Source organism: Bos grunniens, chromosome 2 (assembly GCF_055505025.1).
Source record: "Bos grunniens cultivar Pamir isolate PY7600 chromosome 2, Bosgru_T2T1.0, whole genome shotgun sequence".
Lineage (NCBI taxonomy): Eukaryota > Metazoa > Chordata > Mammalia > Artiodactyla > Bovidae > Bos > Bos grunniens.
In genome coordinates, this window is record NC_141166.1 from 86,781,330 (window position 1) to 86,799,779 (window position 18,450).

The following is an 18,450-nucleotide window of genomic DNA, read 5'->3' on the forward strand; positions in this document are numbered from 1 at the left end:
TTTGATCACTGGACCTTTCCTTTTTATAAATCTAGCTTGTACATCTGGAAGTTCTTGGTTCACTTACTGTTGAAGCCTAGCTTGAAGGATTTTTAGCATTATCTTGATAGCATGTGAAATGAGTCCAATTGTATTGTAGGACAATTTGAACATTCTTTGGCATTGCCTTTCTTTGGGATTGCAAGGAAAACACATATTTCAGTCCTGTGGCCATTCTTGTTTTCCAAATTTGCTGTCATATTGAGTGCAGCACTTTACCAGCATCATCTTTTAGGTTTGAAATAGCCCAGCTGTAATTCCATCATTTCTACTAGCTTTGTTCTTAATAATGCTTCCTAAAGCATTATATTTGACATCACACACCAGTATGTCTGGCTCTAGAAGAGTGACCATGCCAGCATGGTCATCTGGGTCATTAAGACCTTTTTCATACAATTCTTCTGTGTATTCTTGTCACCTCTTTTTAATATCTTCTGCTTCCTTTAGGTCCTTAAGGATTCTGTCCTTTATTGTGCCCATCTTTGCAATAAATTTTCCCTTGGTATCTCTAATTTTCTTGAAGAGATCTCTAGTCTTCCCATTCTATTGTTTTTCTCTATTTCTTTGCATTGATCACTTAGGACAACTTTTTTATCTCTCCTTGCTATTTTTCGGAACTCTGCATTCAGATGAGTATATCTTTCCTTTTGTACTTTGCCTTTAGCTTCTCTTCTTTTCTTTTTGCATTTCTTTTTCTTGAGGATGATTTTGGTTACCCCCTCCTGTACAATGTTACAAAGTTCCATCCATATTTCTCCAGGTACTCTTATCACATCTACTTCTTTGAATCTATTTGTCACTTCCACTGTATATTCATAAAGAATTTGATTTAGATCAATCCTAAATTATCTAGTGGCTTTCCCTATTTTGTTCAATTTAAGTCTAAATTTTGCAACAAGGAGCTCCTGATCTGACCTTAGAGAGTTATTTCAGTGTCTCAGCTTTCTCAAGCTAAGGAATGACTTCTCTAAGATTATGCATGTAGCTTTCCCAGCTTCCTGACTGCTGGTTATGTAGTGAATATTGTTACATAAAGAGTAGTAGGTAGAGTATTAACCCCATTCTTGATTAACAAGAATGTTAATGTCTCAGAATGTCTCAGGGAGGTCTCTTTCTCTGATTTCAGTTATCACACCTCTTTAAAACTGTACATACTACTCTTCTTTTCACATGTTATCCTACCTGTATATACATAGTCAGGTGATATAGCTGGATATCTGCATAAAGCCTGAGTAAGGAACAGATGTTAAAACAAGGAAAAGGAAATAACATGAAACAAAGTAATCTAGTTTTTAGAAATGTGGATATAAGTTCAGCTTGGAATCCTACACTAGGAAATTCATGACCTGCCTTTATTGGGCAAGTGCCATCTTCAGCAAGACTATGTCATCTTTTTTTTTTTGGCTGGACAGCAATAAGAACAGGTAGAAACAGCTTCTGAGGGCACTTTTTAAGTGGGAAAGAGACTTCTACAGTATTTTTCAACATAGGTAGGTGCTAACTTGTTTTAGGGAAGGGTGGACTATTCTTGCAAACCTGCGGAATACAGGAAGGTTGCAGAGTCAATATCCTCAGGGATATCCAAACTTGTACCTCCACACCGTATTATAGGATATCAGATTTCTCTCACCCTTCACTTAACAGATCTGCTATGCTGAATAATCAAATGTCTCTAGAGCACTTCAGCTCTTACAGTTAGGTGTTCAGTCTGCTGCTCATTTATGTCAGTCTTTCCATTTTGGGGATAATGCCTTCTGTGACTCATATATTAACTGCTTGTTGAGAGGTCTCAGTCTTTCATTGCTCTCTGCAAGGCTTCAATACATTATACCAGTAACCAGCTCACTCTGCTGTCTTTGAGGGCATTGTTACTCCCACGTTTTTCAACGTTAAATAACTTTATACCTGCCACTGTATTCCCTCTATGAAGAAAATTTCCCAGATTACTGTTGGTGAAATTTTAAGCAATTGAAGGACCACATTTCTCTAGTTAATATGCATGCATGCCTTGCCTATCAACCAAAATGCTGCCCTGCCTGTGAATGAGTCATTTCCAAACCCAATCTTGTAGACTTTTTTCTCAGACTGTCCCAGTAGCAGTGCCATTTTTGTTATATCGAGGTCTCTAAGAAGCAGACATCAAGATGGGATTACACTCACATGCATTTCAATAGAAGAACTGTCTGTCAAAGAAAACAAGGATGAAGCAAAGACTGATCCTGAGTGAAGGAGAGGGAGAAGGAAGGTTTGATGAGAGCATCATATAATGCCAGGAAGTTTAAGAATGGTTTGGCAAGAATTTCAGGAGGGTTCAGGATGGGGAACACATGTATACCTATGGCAGATTCATTTTGATATATGGCAAAACCAATACAATATTGTAAAGTTAAATAAAATAAAATTTTAAAAAATGAAAAGAAAAAAGAATTTCAGGGAGAGTTTGAGACAAAGTTCACCATCAGAGGAGCCTCCAGTTTCCAAGACTGATCCAGTGTTATGATTGTATGATTGCATCTCTGCTACACTATTCATTGGTTGGTAAGAACTTGTGCCCTATGTGAAGCTTGGACTTGTTACAAATGAGGAAATAAATTTCAGAGTGCAACAACTAAACCTTTAGACAGTAATGTTCCCTGGAAGTTACAAGTCTGTAGGTATACTCATGGAGACTCAATATAAGGTATCAGAGTCTAACAATTTTATTTTTTTTAATTGATCAGTTTGGGTTTATCATAAAAATATGAACCTATTTAAAATCTGGGGCTTCCCACGTGGCGTTAGTGGTAAAGAACCTGCCTGCCAATGCAGGAGAGTTAAGAGACACAGGTTTGATCCTTGGGTCAATCAGATTTTAGAAAAGCAAGAAAAGAATTTGTTCCACCATTATTTAGTATAACAAACACTAAGAACAAAGAAAGTGAATATATATGGAAAGAAATAATTATATGTCATTATTCATAAAAGATAAAATCCTCTATATAGATTATCAGAATAGTAAGAAAACAGTAGTTTTCTATTAGGCCTATAGTGAAAAATTAAAAATGCTCCTTCAGACATAAAATAATTAGAAATTTTAATTTAAATGCATGCAGAATTTTAAAAATAATTAAAATATAAATAAGAAATAAATATTGGAAAAATATTCTGGAATTTTATATTAAAAATTTTACACTTATTGAAAGGTATGAAGACCTGCAGAGGAAAACTGTGTTCATTAATGAGACTATTTCATATTTTTTAATTTCCTCAAATTAATCTCTAAATTCAATGTAATTCCAACCAAAATTACAATGAAAAATTTTTGTAAACTAATTTTAAATTCTATAAAAAATAATAGGGTTATGAACCAATGAAACAATGTTTGAAGGAAAATAAAAGGTAAATTTTCTCCATAAGTTACTAACAAATTTATACAAGTATAGTATGAAGAGAATTTGTGTAGAGATACATAAATGGATCAATGAATCAGAACTGAACATTATACATATGTAGAAAGTTTAAAAATGAGCAGTTTTCTGCTTCTGGCTTAAAAAATAGTGCCAGGGACTGGATTTATTCTCTTTGCCTAAAACAACCATAACACTTAAAAATACGTGAGAAAACAACTTTTAGACATTAGGCAGTGCAGGAAATGACCACTGAGAAAGAGGAAACAAGATGAGCCTTTTGATTGTTCAAACTTACTGCCTGGAGAAAATATGTAAGTTATAGAGGCAGTAAAAAAAAGAAAACAAAAAACCCTAGTAGATACTAGAAGTCTCCCTGAGTTGGAGAAATAAAGTTGTGAGTCCAAAGGGACTAAAGCAGTCTGAGTCTATAGATCAGAGGATCAGAAAGGAGAAACTTACAAAAGATAAAGTTCTATAGGTCTGTAAAAGGTCATTCTCAAGACTTCAACTGAGCACTGATTAGAATTTCTGAATAGAAATTTCCTGAGGTCCCCAAAATATTTAACTAAAAACACTAGAGGGAAAACACCCTGGAACTGACTAGGAATAGTTGTTTGTTTCTTTGTTTTTTCCACCAATGAAGATGGAAAAACCTTATAATTCATGAAAAACTGGGGGTTCCACTTCAGTATATGGCTTAAGAGTAGGTCAAATTTAGCCCAAGACTATTTCCTTGATGATCCCAGGAGTAAACTTAAATGAAAGAACTTGAAAGGAGCAAAATATTCAGATAACTTAGCTGCACACCAAATAAAAAAAAAAAGTAATAATTGTAGGAATATGAAAATACTCAGTACCCAGCAAGGTAAAGTCCACATGTTTGAAATCAAATAAAACTTTTCCAGGTATTCAAAGAAATAAAACAATATGATCCATAATAAAGAGAAAAATTATTCAATAGAAATTATTAGCCAAAAGCATTAAAACAAAAATATGAATTCTATACTCCAAATGATCAATAAGTTAAAGATTGATCATGTTAAATTTAGAAATACAAGATACAGAAAATAGGTGCATTCTCAGTCACTCAGTCGTTTCCGACTCTTTGCGACCTCATGGATTGTAGCCCACCAGGTTTGTCTGTCCATGGGGATTCTCCAGGAAAGAATTCTGGAGTGGGTTGCCATGCCCTCCTCCAGGGGATCTTCCCAACCAAGGGCTCAAACCCAGGTCTCCCTCATTGCAGGTGGATTCTTTACCATCTGAGCCACCAAAGCTACAACTAAATCAAATTTCTAGAGGTAAAAAATAAATAACAGAGTAAAAAACAAACAAACAAAAATCAGAGAATAACAGTAGATTAGACTTGTAAACGGAGAAGGCAATGGTACCCTACTCCAGTACTCTTGCCTGGAAAATCCTATGGACAGAGAAGCCTGGTAGGTTGCAGTCCATGGGGTCACTAAGAGTTGGACACGACTGAGCGATTTCACTTTCACTTTCCACTTTCATGCACTGGAGAAGGAAATGGCAACCCACTCCAGTGTTCTTGCCTGGAGAATCCCAGGGACAGAGGAGCCTGGTGGGCTGCCGTCTATGGGGTTGCACAGAGTCAGACACGCCTGAAGTGACTTAGCAGCAGCAGCAGACTTGTAAGAGAACAGATTTGTGAACCTGAAGATAAAGCATGGAAAGTGTCCAAAATGAAACACAGATAAAAAGGACTGAAAGTAAATGAACACATCATAGTGAGCTGTGGGACAACTTCAAGCAGCCTAATATACATATAATTGGCTTCCCAGAGTATAAAATAGAAATTGGGAAACAGAAAAAAGTATATAAAGTAGTTGTTGATGGGCAAAACAGATAAAGATGGTCTTCAGAATGAGATTATGAAGGGACATGAAGAATTTGGAGGTGACTGGTTCTTTTTCTTGACTGTAGTGATGATTTTATGAGTGCATATATATGTAAAAACTGATCAGTTTATATAATTTAAACATGTGCATTGTGTTACATTTCCTTAAAATCTTAATAAAACTGAAAACTTAGTGGGCAATACATGGTCTAACGATTCTTGGAGAGCTTGTCATAAGGAAAATAAAGATTTACTTACTGTCTTAAATACTATACAAAAATAAATACTAGATCTAACATTTAAGATTTAAAAGTAAAAATCAAAGCATCAAGAACAAATGTCTTTAGGACTACAAGATATAGGTGAATTTTGTAATAAACCTAAACTGAAAGCCATAAGATTGATACAGTGAGTTATATGACATTAAGATAGCCCATGGATCAAATGACTTCACAAAAAGGTAAAATGACAGATTATACAAAAACTATTTACAATCCAGAGGACTGATGTATAGAAGACAAATTCTGTCTTCTGACAAATAAGACAAAGAAAACTTATTAGAAAAATGATAAAATATTAAATAGTTGATACATAGAAGAAATTACATTTACAATAAACATAAAACACCCTGCAACCTCACTACTAATCAAGGACTTGTAAGCAGAAATGACACTGAGAAGGAATTTGTGCTTTCAACAATTTTTAAACAAAAGTTAAAAAAAATCCTGATGTCACACACCGTGAAAAGAATTTAGGAAAACTGTAACTGACAATATTGGACACTGTTAGGGAGAATGCAAATTGCTTAAGCAGTTGTAAAGCAATTTGTTCTTATCTAGCATAGTCAAAAATTTATAATAGTTACACTTTAACCTAGACAGCATATTAAAAAGCAAAGACATTACTTTGCCAACAAAAGTCCGTCTAGTGAAGGCTATGGTTTTTCTAGTAGTCATGTATGGATGTGAGAGGTAGACTCTAAAGAAAGCTGAGCACTGAAGAATTGATGCTTTTGAACTGTGGTGTTGAAGAAGACTCTTGAGAGTCCCTTAGACTGCATGGAGATCCAACCAGTCCATCCTAAAGGACATCAGTGCTGAATGTTCATTGCAAGGACTGATGTTGAAGCTGAAACTCCAATACTTTGGCCACGTGATGTGAAGAGCTGACTCATTTGAAAAGACCCTGACACTGGGAAAGATTGAGGGCAGGAGGAGAAGGGGACAACAGAGGATGAGATGGTTGGATGGCATCACTGACTCAATGAACAGGAGTTTGAGTAAACTCTGCAAGTTGGTGATGGACAGGGAGGCCTGGTGTGCTGCGGTTATTGGGGTCGCAAAGAGTCGGACACGACTGAGCGACTGAACTGAAGACTTTAACTAGAAATTCCACACTTAGTCATACACCATAGAGAAAATCTTGTGCATTAATTACCAAAAGACACTTAAGAATGCTACTACAGTAATATTTAGAATAGAAAAAAATTATAAAAACTCAATGTCCATCAGCAAAAATATGGATTTTAAAGTTGAGTTTATATATACAAAAAAATGTTAAATGATAGTCAAAATAGGTGAAGTAGTTATGTATATTGGAGAAGGTGATGGCACCCCACTCCAGTACTCTTGCCTGGCAAATTCCATGGACGGAGGAGCCTGGTAGGCTGCAGATGGGGTCGTGAAGAGTTGGACATGACTGAGTGACTTCACTTTGACTTTTCACTTTCATGCACTGGAGAAAGAAATGGCAACCCACTCCAGTGTTCTTGCCTGGAGAATCCCAGGGACGGGGGAGCCTAGTGGGCTGCTGTCTATGGGGTCGCACAGAGTCGGACATGACTGATGTGATTTAGCAGCGGCAGCAGCAGCAGCAGCAGTTATGTATATAGATGAAGAAGTCTCAAAGACATAACAATGAGTTCTGATAAACAAGCAACATATGGCTATGTAAGCAAAATAACAAATAGTTTTTTGTTGCTGTTGTTTGTTTTTTTTTTTTCCATTTTCCTTTTACTTTTTAAAAGAATTTTGTTGGGTATAGAATTTTGAATTGACAGCTTTTTTCATGTTGGTACTTTAAATATCAATTTACTGTCATTGGGTTTGCATAATTTCTAAGGAGATTTCAGCTGTATTTATTTTTCATTTTCTGACTGCTTGCAAGATGTTCCTTTTATCTTTTCTTTTTTAAATGATTTGAAAATGTGAATATTATATGATATATATGTGCATTTTCCTTTTTTTTAAATTCTATTTTATTTTTAAACTTTACAAGATTGTACTAGTTTTGCCAAATATCGAAATGAATCTGCCACAGGTATACATGTGTTCCCCATCCTGAACCCTCCTCCCTTCTCCCTCCCCATACAATCCCTCTGGGTCGTCCCAGTGCACCAGCCCCAAGCATCCTGTATCGTGCATCGAACCTGGACTGGCAACTCGTTTCATATATGATATTATACATGTTTCAGTGCCATTCTCCCAAATCTTGCCACCCTCTCCCTCTCAAACAGAGTCTGTAAGACTGTTCTATACATCAGTGTCTCTTTTGCTGTCTCATACACAGGGTTATTGTTACCATCTTTCTAAATTCCATATATATGCGTTAGTATACTGTATTGGTGTTTTTCTTTCTGGCTTACTTCACTCTGTATAATAGGCTCCAGTTTCATCCACCTCATTAGAACTGATTCAAATGTATTCTTTTTAATGGCTGAGTAATACTCCATTGTGTATATGTACCACAGCTTTCTTATCCATTCATCTGCTGATGGACATCTAGGTTGCTTCCATGTCCTGGCTATTATAAACAGTGCTGCGATGAACATTGGGGTACACGTGTCTCTTTCCCTTCTGGTTTCCTCAGTGTGTATGCCAAGCAGTGGGATTGCTGGATCATAAGGCAGTTCTATTTCCAGTTTTTTAAGGAATCTCCACACTGTTCTCCATAGTGGCTGTACTAGTTTGCATTCCCACCAACAGTGTAAGAGAGTTCCCTTTTCTCCACACCCTCTCCAGCATTTATTGCTTGTAGACTTTTGGATCGCAGCCATTCTGACTGATGTGAAATGGTACTTCATAGTGGTTTTGATTTGCATTTCTCTGATAATGAGTGATGTTGAGCATCTTTTCATGTGTTTGTTAGCCATCTGTATGTCTTCTTTGGAGAAATGTCTATTTAGTTCTTTGGCCCATTTTTTGATTGGGTCATTTATTTTTCTGGAGTTGAGCTGTAGGAGTTGCTTGTATATTTTTGAGATTAGTTGTTTGTCAGTTACTTCATTTGCTATTATTTTCTCCCATTCTGAAGGCTGCCTTTTCATCTTGCTAATAGTTTCCTTTGATGTGCAGAAGCTTTTAATTAGGTCCCATTTGTTTATTTTTGCTTTTATTTCCAATATTCTGGGAGGTGGGTCATAGAGGATCTTGCTATGATGTATGTCAGAGAGTGTTTTGCCTATGTTCTCGTCTAGGAGTTTTATAGTTTCTGGTCTTACGTTTAGATCTTTAATCCATTTTGAGTTTATTTTTGTGTATGGTGTTAGAAAGTGGTCTAGTTTCATTCTTTTACAAGTGGTTGACCAGATTTCCCAGCACCACTTGTTAAAGAGATTGTCTTTAATCCATTGTATATGCCTGCCTCCTTTGTCAAAGATAAGGTGTCCATATGTGCATGGATTTATCTCTGGGCTTTCTATTTTGTTCCATTGATCTATATTTCTGTCCTTGTGCCAGTACCATACTGTCTTGATAACTGTGGCTTTGTAGTAGAGCCTGAGGTTTCTCTGAGCTTCTTGGTTCTGTGTTTTAATACCTTTCATTATTATTGAATATTTATCAGCTACTATTTCTCAAACCTTTCTTCTTTCATATTCTTTCATTTCCTCATGACGCTCTAATCACATATGTTAGAATATCTGATATTGTATTATAACTAAGTAGGCTTTTGTTTGTTTCATCTCATTTTTGGATAATCCATTTTGTTTTTTCTTTATTCTTTGTGACTACATTTTGATAATTTTATTGGTTAACTTTCAATTTTGATTTCTTTCTTCAGATGTTTTGAGGATGAGCTCTTTGAAATCATGTTTCACTTCTCTTGCCTTTTTCTTCCATTTCTATTGTTTTTATTAAACCCTTTTTCTAGTCTTAATCTCTCTGTACAAATTCTCCATTTGTTCCTTCATATTGCCTATATTTTCTATGGAATCTTTAACATACCACTCATGGTTATTCAGTTAATGAATATCTGGATAATGTTGGCATGACTTTACAACATTGTTCACAGTGGGTAAGTTTTTTAAAAAAATTTCTTTTTTTGTCTTGTAACTTTAAATGTTAATGATAGTGTATTCAAAAAGTATAGAATGAAAAAATAGTATTTGAGCCTGCTGTGGGCATATCTCTTCTTCTATCAGGTTGTTAGTATGGGGTTTTCACTGGTTTGCTAATGAATCTATCTTTGTATCTATGTGTCTGTCTATCTGTTTATGTACCTATCTATATGTCTGTCTGTCTGTCTGTCTATCTTGCTGTGATACCTTCAGTACACATCAAGCTTCAAATTTATTTAGTGTGAGATTCTATTGGTTGAACTTAGAGCGATGGCTCCAGAGTCAGAAGGATTTTCTGATTGTCCTTGCTATATCCTCAGGTTTCACCCTTACCTACATGCTGTGCCACAAATGTGGTCTCCCTGCTCTCTTGCCCCTCCTCTGTTGATACATTTTGCTACTGCTAGTTACTAGATAGATTACTCAGCTGATGTAAGAGTCAGGAGCTTTTATCTGTTACTCTCATTCAATCTCAGTCTTAGGCAGGCCATGTGTTCTTATGCTTCAAAAGGATGTTTATTTTTTTTGTTTAATATACAACATAATAATACATGCTGTTTGTTGACAAATACATATATTTTGATTTATATAGCCATAGGTGAGATGGATTAATACCAAGTATAGGATTATGGTATACTTTTGCAGAAAGAGTATTGAGGATAAATATGAAAAAGGAATACAGAAATATCAATAAATAATATATGTATTGTTTCCTAAGCTAGTTAATCATTATAAGAACATTTTGTAATATTATTTTTATGTTTATTTTATGTGATTATTACACACACACAATTTATGTTTAATAAAATAAAAATCCCTAACTTAGCTTGAAATTTTAATCTGATTAGTTTTATTTTTCCTTTCTGCAATGATAGCCACCCATTATGCACAGACACAATTCTTCTTTATCAAGACCACTCAGATTTTTGTAATGTGACAATTAGTAGAATGTAAGTTTAAAAAATATTTTAATCATATGCAAGAAGAATTATTTCTCTACAAATACTTACAATTGTATTAAACTGAGTTCTATTAATTGGGTAGGAGTCATAATCACCACACACACACAAAAAGGGAATCTATGACTAGTTGAAAGTACCATTTGGAATACAAAAACTAGACCAATCTAAAGGATATATATATTTGAAGAAGAATGGCCTTTAAAATCAGCCTTAGCCAGGTTAAACTCTCATATAACCCCTTGCTAGTTGCATCAACTTGGGCAAGGTAAATAACTCTCAGCTCTTTTTTCCTCAAATGTAAAAATGTAGATAATATGCCTACCTTGGCAGAGGGATTAAACAAACAGGGCACATACTGTGCTTATATATATATTTTTTACTTCGTACAGAAGAAAAATAAGTATTCTTGTAAATAAGAATAACTACTTCTATGATTTTAGACGGTTACATTCCTTCTATGCACCAGTTTCCTTTTTTCAACTAACCATAATAGCATTTTCCACCCACGTACAAAATTAGAAAATAAGGGTAAAATAAGATAACATACAAAACTTGCTCAGAAAAGGTATGATACTATAAAAAATTAAGTTATTATAGTGCTTTCATGTTTACTTTCTTTCAGACAAATTAGTACCAGAAGGGAAAAGTACTAACATGAGTAAGATTAAAGACTTACCATTCTTCGGTGATGAAGCAAGCACATAAAAACATGTTTATTAGTCCAAAGGAAACAGAGCTGTGAACAAAAATTTTAAAAATTGATAATAGCACACAAATCAGAAAAATAGCAAAGTAGCATCTATTTGGGATTTTATTGCTTTTCTTGGCTTTTATTTTTAATATCATGATTTTAGTTTTTGTGAACAGCATTCATATGTTTTTCACTTGGATGACAGTATGATATATAAATAGATCTATAATAAATATAAACCATGGATCAGACAATCATGTGTTATGGAACTGTGAAATACTTTCTGGGTTGCTCAAAAATATGGCAAACTTTACTTTCTTGTGCATCAGAAAAAGTTTTGACTGTATGGAGTCAGTAATAGATTTATTTTAGAAGTAGCATGAATGTACATCCTCCAAATTTTTAATAAACTAATACTTAACAAAATTTGTGATAATTTTCCACTGTATTTCCATTATATTTAGTCCAAACAATATTTAAATTTATCCCATAGACTTTTTTTCTTTTTTCCTACCTAAAAGACTGAAATTATTCTTACAAATCCAAATTAGTGTGTTTATAGAATTTACAGGGCTTCCTTGGTGGCTCAGACAGTGAAGCATCCACCTGTAAAGCAGGAGACCGAGGTTTGTTCCCTAGGTTGAGAAGATCCCCTGGGGAAGGAAATGGCAACCCGCTCCAGTATCTTGCCTGGGAGATCCCTTGAACAGAGGACTGTGGTGGGCTACAGTCCATGGGGTCACAAAGAGTCGGACACGACTGACTAACACACACAGAATTTACATAGTTTGTCTGCTTTGATTTGATGTTTGGCAGTTGTCCACAAGTAGCTATTCTGACTAATCGCAATTCTATTCCATCCAAGATTTATAACAGTAGTGCTGAAAGTGTTTTATGAGGCACATAGAATTGTTTTCCTTTTTCTTAAAGTTGAAAAAAATCAAGACACAATTGTGATTTCACAAGATGATAGCACTGGTCATAACATGAGCTCATAGTTTCTCCTAAATGCAAACAATACATGTAATGACTGACTTGGGTACCATTTTTTAAAGAAGAGATAACATTTGATTGAACCTTGGATCAGATTTCGAACCTATCTGACTTATTCCACTGCAGAAAAAACCTGACTCTTGAGGGGAAGAATTTAGTTTAATTATCTACATAAGTAAGTCAGGGGAAATTTATTATGAAAAATTCAAACCTGTTTCTGAAGTTCACCATGAGGCTATAGTTCTAACAGGAAGAAAGCATTAGTGACTTGAAGATCAACTTACTTAGTTATCACTTATAGTGGGAATGTGAGCTGAAAGTTGAGACATTTTGTTAGCCTTTCAACAAAATAACTGAGGTGCTGGCTTTTTGACCCTATTTAGGTACCCACGGATGGAAAGAAGAAAAAAGATTTCAAATCAGAGCCCCAATATGTGATTTTTTATTTCTTCTTTCCCTTTCTGGTTCATAGCCCTCAGGCATCAAAAGCATAAGGTACCTTGGCCTCTTCTTTTCACAGTTTGAAAGTCAGTAAAGCTTTCAACAATCTTTTGTCCTTAATGGCTTTCTTTTCCATATATATTATATATAATTTTTTCCCAAGGCCCAAAGCAGCCATTAAAAGTCACCATCATCTATCCAGTTACAGAAGCATCACAGAAAAGAGCCAAAGAGAACTATTAGTCATTGGCATATAGCCAGGAATTCAAATCTGATTTTCTGCATCTATTTCTTAAATTTAAGAGAAAATGTCCCAAAGTAATTGCAGCTTAAGGGAAACTCTCAAGCCATGTCATATATGTATGTACAAGGAGAGAAAGAAATACATGTGAAGTGGATTAAAACTACCTTGGTTCTCATAGTTTAAGACCCTTCAACAAAGAGAATGAAATTGCGAGCTCCTTTGTCCTTTCATACTAAAGTTTCACAGTATTGTAGGGTTTGTGTGCATCCGCCACATAATAGGTTAAGTCCAATGATTTGAAGTAAATTCTTTAGCAAACTTCAAGTTGGTAAACAGAAGTTCCTTTAAATTAAAATGCAGTAATCTATACCATCCCTGGAAAATGAGATGAAATGCACTAAGGTTGACAAAGGGTTCCTTAAATATTCCTCAGATTTCCTAAAGATCCATGGTTCTGCAACAAACTTACCTCTATTTCCTGTCAAATTTTTGCTAGTTTTTGCTTAGTGCTGACTTTTATTCCCTCACAGTATGCATCATTTGGACTCCTTGTATCTGATGTCCATTTCTTCAAGTATCATATGCCAGACATGATCTTTTACATTTTATTTTCTTGTATGTGTGTGTGTATATATATATGTATGTGTATGTATGTTGTATTGGCTCTTCCACAACCTACCAAGTATAAAACTATCTTTAACATAAGAGAAATAAGGTATTTCAAAACTCTGGGCATTGATAGATATTTTCCATGTTTTAAAAATAGTGTGATCACATTATTTGTTATAAGAAAAATAATTAATTCTAAGCTAGGTATTTCTATATTAAAGATCAGTTATTTCCCAAGTGATCAGTGATGGTCTGTACCAGAAGATCTCTGGCCGTCCAATCCTCTGAGGATGGAACAATTTTCAGCCCATTTATACCAGCATCTAATCTGATGGTCAGTATATTTTTTCATACCAATTGTTCAATATTGTGATTAATCTCTTAGAAATGGCTATATCTCTCAACAATTCACAATTCTGGGGCAGCTATGGAAACTACTAGTACATTATTTTCTGTTCCAAATAGTCTTAGTGCATTTGCCTCTGGTGGATATGACGTGATGGAAGTAAAGTCCGATGCTGTAAAGAACAATATTGCAATGGAACCTAGAATGTTAGGTCCATGAATCAAGGTAAATTGGAAGTGGTCAAACAGGAGATGGCAAGAGTGAACATTCACATTTTAGGAATCAGTGAACTAAAATGGACTGGAATGAGCAAATTTAATTCAGTATCTACTACTGTGAGCAAGAATCCCATAGAAGAAATGGAGCAGCCCTCATAGTCAACCTAAGAATCCAAAATGCAGTAATTGGGTGCAATCTCAAAAATGACAGGATGATCTCTGTTTGCAAGACAAATCAATCAATATCACAGTAATCAAAGTCTATGACCCAATCACTAAGGCCAAAGAAGCTGAAGTTGAAGAATTCTAAGATGAATGACAAGACCCATCAGAACTAACACCAAAAAAAAAAAAAGATGTCCTTTTCATCATAGGGGGCTGGCATGCAAAATTAGGAAGTCAAGAGATCCCTGGAGTAACAGGCAAGTTTGGCCTTGGAGTACAAAATGAAGCAGGACAAAGGCTAACAGAGTTTTGCCAAGAGAACACACTGGTCATAGCAAACACCCTCTTCCAACAACACAAGAGAATACTCTATACACAGACATCACCAGATGGTCAATACCAAAATCAGACTGATTATACTCTTCACAGTGGAAGATGGAGAAGCTCTATACAGTCAGCAGAAAAAAGACTGGGAGCTGACTGTGGCTCAGATAACAAACTCCTTATTGCACAATTCAGACTTAAATTGAAGAAACTAGGGAAAACCACTAGACCATTCAGGAATGACCTAAATCAAATCCCTTATAATTATACAGTGGGAGTGACAGATGGATTCAGGGTTGAGATCTGATATAGTGCCTGATGAACTATGAACAGAGGTTCATGACATTGTACATGAGGCAGTGATCAAGAACATCCCAAGAAGAAAAAATGCAAAAAAGCAAAATGGTTGTCTAAGCAGGCCTTACAAAGAGCTGAGAAAAGAAGAGAAGCTAAAGGCAAAAGAGAAAAGGAAAGATATACCCATTTGAATGCAGAGTTTCAAAGAATAGCAAGGAGAGATAAGAAAGCCTTCCTCAGTGATCAATGCAAAGAAATAGAGGAAAACAATAGAATGGGAAACACTAGAGATCTCTTCAAGAAAATTAGAGATACCAAGGGAACATTTTATGCAAGATGGGCACAATAAAGGACAGAAATGGGATGGACTGAACAGAAGCAGATGATATTAAGAAGAGGTGGCAAGAATACACAGAACTATACTCAAAAAGATCTTAATGACCCAGATAACCATGACAGTGTGATCACTCACCTAGAGCCAGGCATCTTGGAATGCAAAGTCAACTGGGCCATGAGAAACATCACTACAAACAAAGCTAGTGGAGGTGACGGAATTCCAGCTGAGTTGTTTCAAATCCTCATATATGATGCTGTAAAAGTGCTGCACTCAATATGCCAGCAAATTTGGAAAACTCAACAGTGGCCACAGGACTAGAAAAGGTCGGTTTTCATTCCAATCCCACAGAAAGGCAATACCAAAGAATGTTCAAACATCTGCACAACTGCACTCATCTCACACACTAGCAAAGTGATACTCAAAATTCTCCAGGTGAGGCTTCAACAATACATAAACTGAGAATTTCCAGATGTTCAAGCTGGATTTAGAAAAGGCAGAGGAGCCAGAGATCAAATTACCAACACCTGTTGGATCATCGAAAAAGCAAGAGAGTTCCGGAAAAACATCTCCTTCTGCTTCTCTGCTACTCTGCTTCTCTACGACCAAGCCTTTGACTGTGTGGATCACAACAGACTGTGGAAAATTCTGAAAGAGATGGGAATACCAGACCACCTGACTTGCCTCCTGAGAAATCTGTATGTAGGTCAAAAAGCAACAATTAGAACCGGTTATGGAACAACAGACTGGTTCCAATTTGGGAAAGGAGTAGGTCAAGCCTGTATATTGTCGCCCTGCTTATTTCACTTATATTCACAGTACATCATGCAAAATACTGGGCTGGATGAAACATAAGCTGGAATCAAGGCTGCCGGGAGAAATAGAAATAACATATTATATGCAGATGACACCACACTTACGGCAGAAAGAGAAGAGGAACTGAACATCCTGTTGATGAAAGTGAAAGACAAGAGTGAAATGCTGGCTTAAAACTCAGTATTCTAAAAACTAAGAATATGGTATCTGGTCCCAACATTTCACAGAAAATAGATAGGGAAACAATGGAAACAGTGACAGACTTTATTTCCTTGGGCTCCAAAATCACTGCAGATGGTGATTGCAGCCATGAAATTAAAAAATGCTTGCTCCTTGAAAGCAATGCTATGACCAACCTAGACAGCATATTAAAAAGCAGAGACATTATGTTGCTGACAAAGGTCTGCCTAGTTAAAGCTATAGTTTTTCCAGTAGTCATGTATGGATGTGAAAGTTGAACCATAAAGAAAGCTATGTGCCAAATAATTCATGTTTTTGATCTGTGGTGTTGGAGAAGACTCTTGAGATTTCCTTGGACAGCTAAGAGATCTAACCAGACCATCCTAAAGGAAATCAGTCCTGAATATTCATTGGAAGGACTGATGCTGAAGCTGAAGCTCCAATACTTTGCCCACCTGATTTGAAGAATTGACATGTTGGAAAAGACCCTGAGGCTGGGAAAGATTGAAGGCAGGAGGAGAAGGGGATGACAGAGGATGAGATGGTTGGATGACATCACCGACTGGATGGACATGAGTTTGAGCAATATCTGGGAGTTGGTGATGGACAGGGAACTCAGGCATGTTGGAGTCCACGGGGTCACAAAGATCAGACATGACTGAGCGACTGAACTGAACTGACTCAGAAGTTCTGTTAGTGGACAGAGTCCCAACCTGGGGGTTTTATTCAGTGTTTCATCCAGATGGTGACATTCGAGAACAATTGGTAAATATCACAAAAGAGAGAAGAAAAGGGACAGAACATTATTAAATAGACTAATTTTAAAATTTATCCCTGAAATAGTTTCAAAATTTTATACTCCAGAAAATATAACTTAATTATTACAATCAGGCTCAGCTACTCATGTCTCCCCACATGATATCTGAGACATATGAAAGACTGCTAGTTTAATGGCAATCTGGCCTCTTGGCTGAGCTACAACCTTAGAGGTCACTCTGCAAGATTTTCATATTCTAGCTAACAGGTTTTATTCTTCTTGCATGATGTTAGTGTTGGGTTTCCAGTAGAATAAACTACAAGATTTTTAAAGAATAACAAAACTCCATATGTAGTGTAGGAATTTTTTTCTCAACTACTTTCTTATCATTAAATGTATGCTTGAACCTACTACAAAATATCCAATTACTATATTGTATGTAGTAGTGGAGCTTTAGTTGTTAAGTTGTGTCCAACTCTTGCAACATATCTGAAACTCATATATTACTGTATATCAACTATGCTTCAGTTAAAAAATATGTATATCATTGAAAATATAAATATTTCTTAAAGTATTTATTTAATTGAAAATACTTCATTACATGAAATGACCTTCCATTTACAGAATATTTTCACATAATGAATCTATCATTTGACAATAAAAAGGCAGGAGACCAATTTGATGAACACAAATCCTTGCATACAGAATGATGTTAAAGCTTATTTTTCCTTAGAAATTATGGCTAAAAGTAAACCTTTCTACTCTATTTAAGAAGCCATTGCAATAAGTTGTTAAACTTAACTGTTTTCTGTAAAGATCTCATTTAAATTTTTTAAAATAATTGTCAAAAATGAAATAAACCCAAATTATTATGTAGAACAAATATACTAAGGCTAAGAAATATCTCATCAAAGTCTGAATTTATGTTTTTCTCAGATGTGTGGGATATCTCCAATCTGTGTATTTCATTGCTTTCCAAAAGCTATATGATAAATTTAAAGACTGAAGAAACTAAATTCTAGTGTTATTGTTTTACATGACCTATTTCAGGCACATACTTTTAAGTGAATGAGCTTGAGGTATGGTGAAAACAAATTAGAACAATTTCCTGAACCCAACATTTTCTTATATTCCAACCCGTTATAAAGTTAATGTCTTCTTAGGGAACTGGAGTTCAAATAGTGGGTTAAAAGTTCACAGAAGGAACAAAGTTCAGGGGAAAAATGAAAGGCAATCCAAAGAAGAATGAAGAAGAGAAGGTGAAATATAAAAGTCTAAAAGGAAAGAATGTTCTGAAATACATTACATACAGTTAGAACAAGATTAAAATTCTCCAAAAAGAAAGGAAAATGGGGTCATTTGCCATTGTTATTCATGGCAAGCACTACTGAGGCTGCTTAGCTAAATATGAAAAACTATTATTTTTATTCAAATACCCTCTCGTGTTAACA

General features: G+C 35.4%; 1 long non-coding RNA gene across 7 annotated transcripts in view; it reads right to left on the reverse strand.

The window, feature by feature from the left end:
- Positions 1 to 18,450, reverse strand: part of LOC147378299 (uncharacterized) — a 677,507-nt gene that overhangs the window by 58,350 nt on the left and 600,707 nt on the right. For all 7 annotated transcript variants that reach the window (XR_015145843.1, XR_015145817.1, XR_015145811.1 and 4 more), the window contains one exon: positions 11,261 to 11,320. This is a non-coding gene — a long non-coding RNA (uncharacterized LOC147378299). The remainder of the gene's footprint in view (positions 1 to 11,260; positions 11,321 to 18,450) is intronic.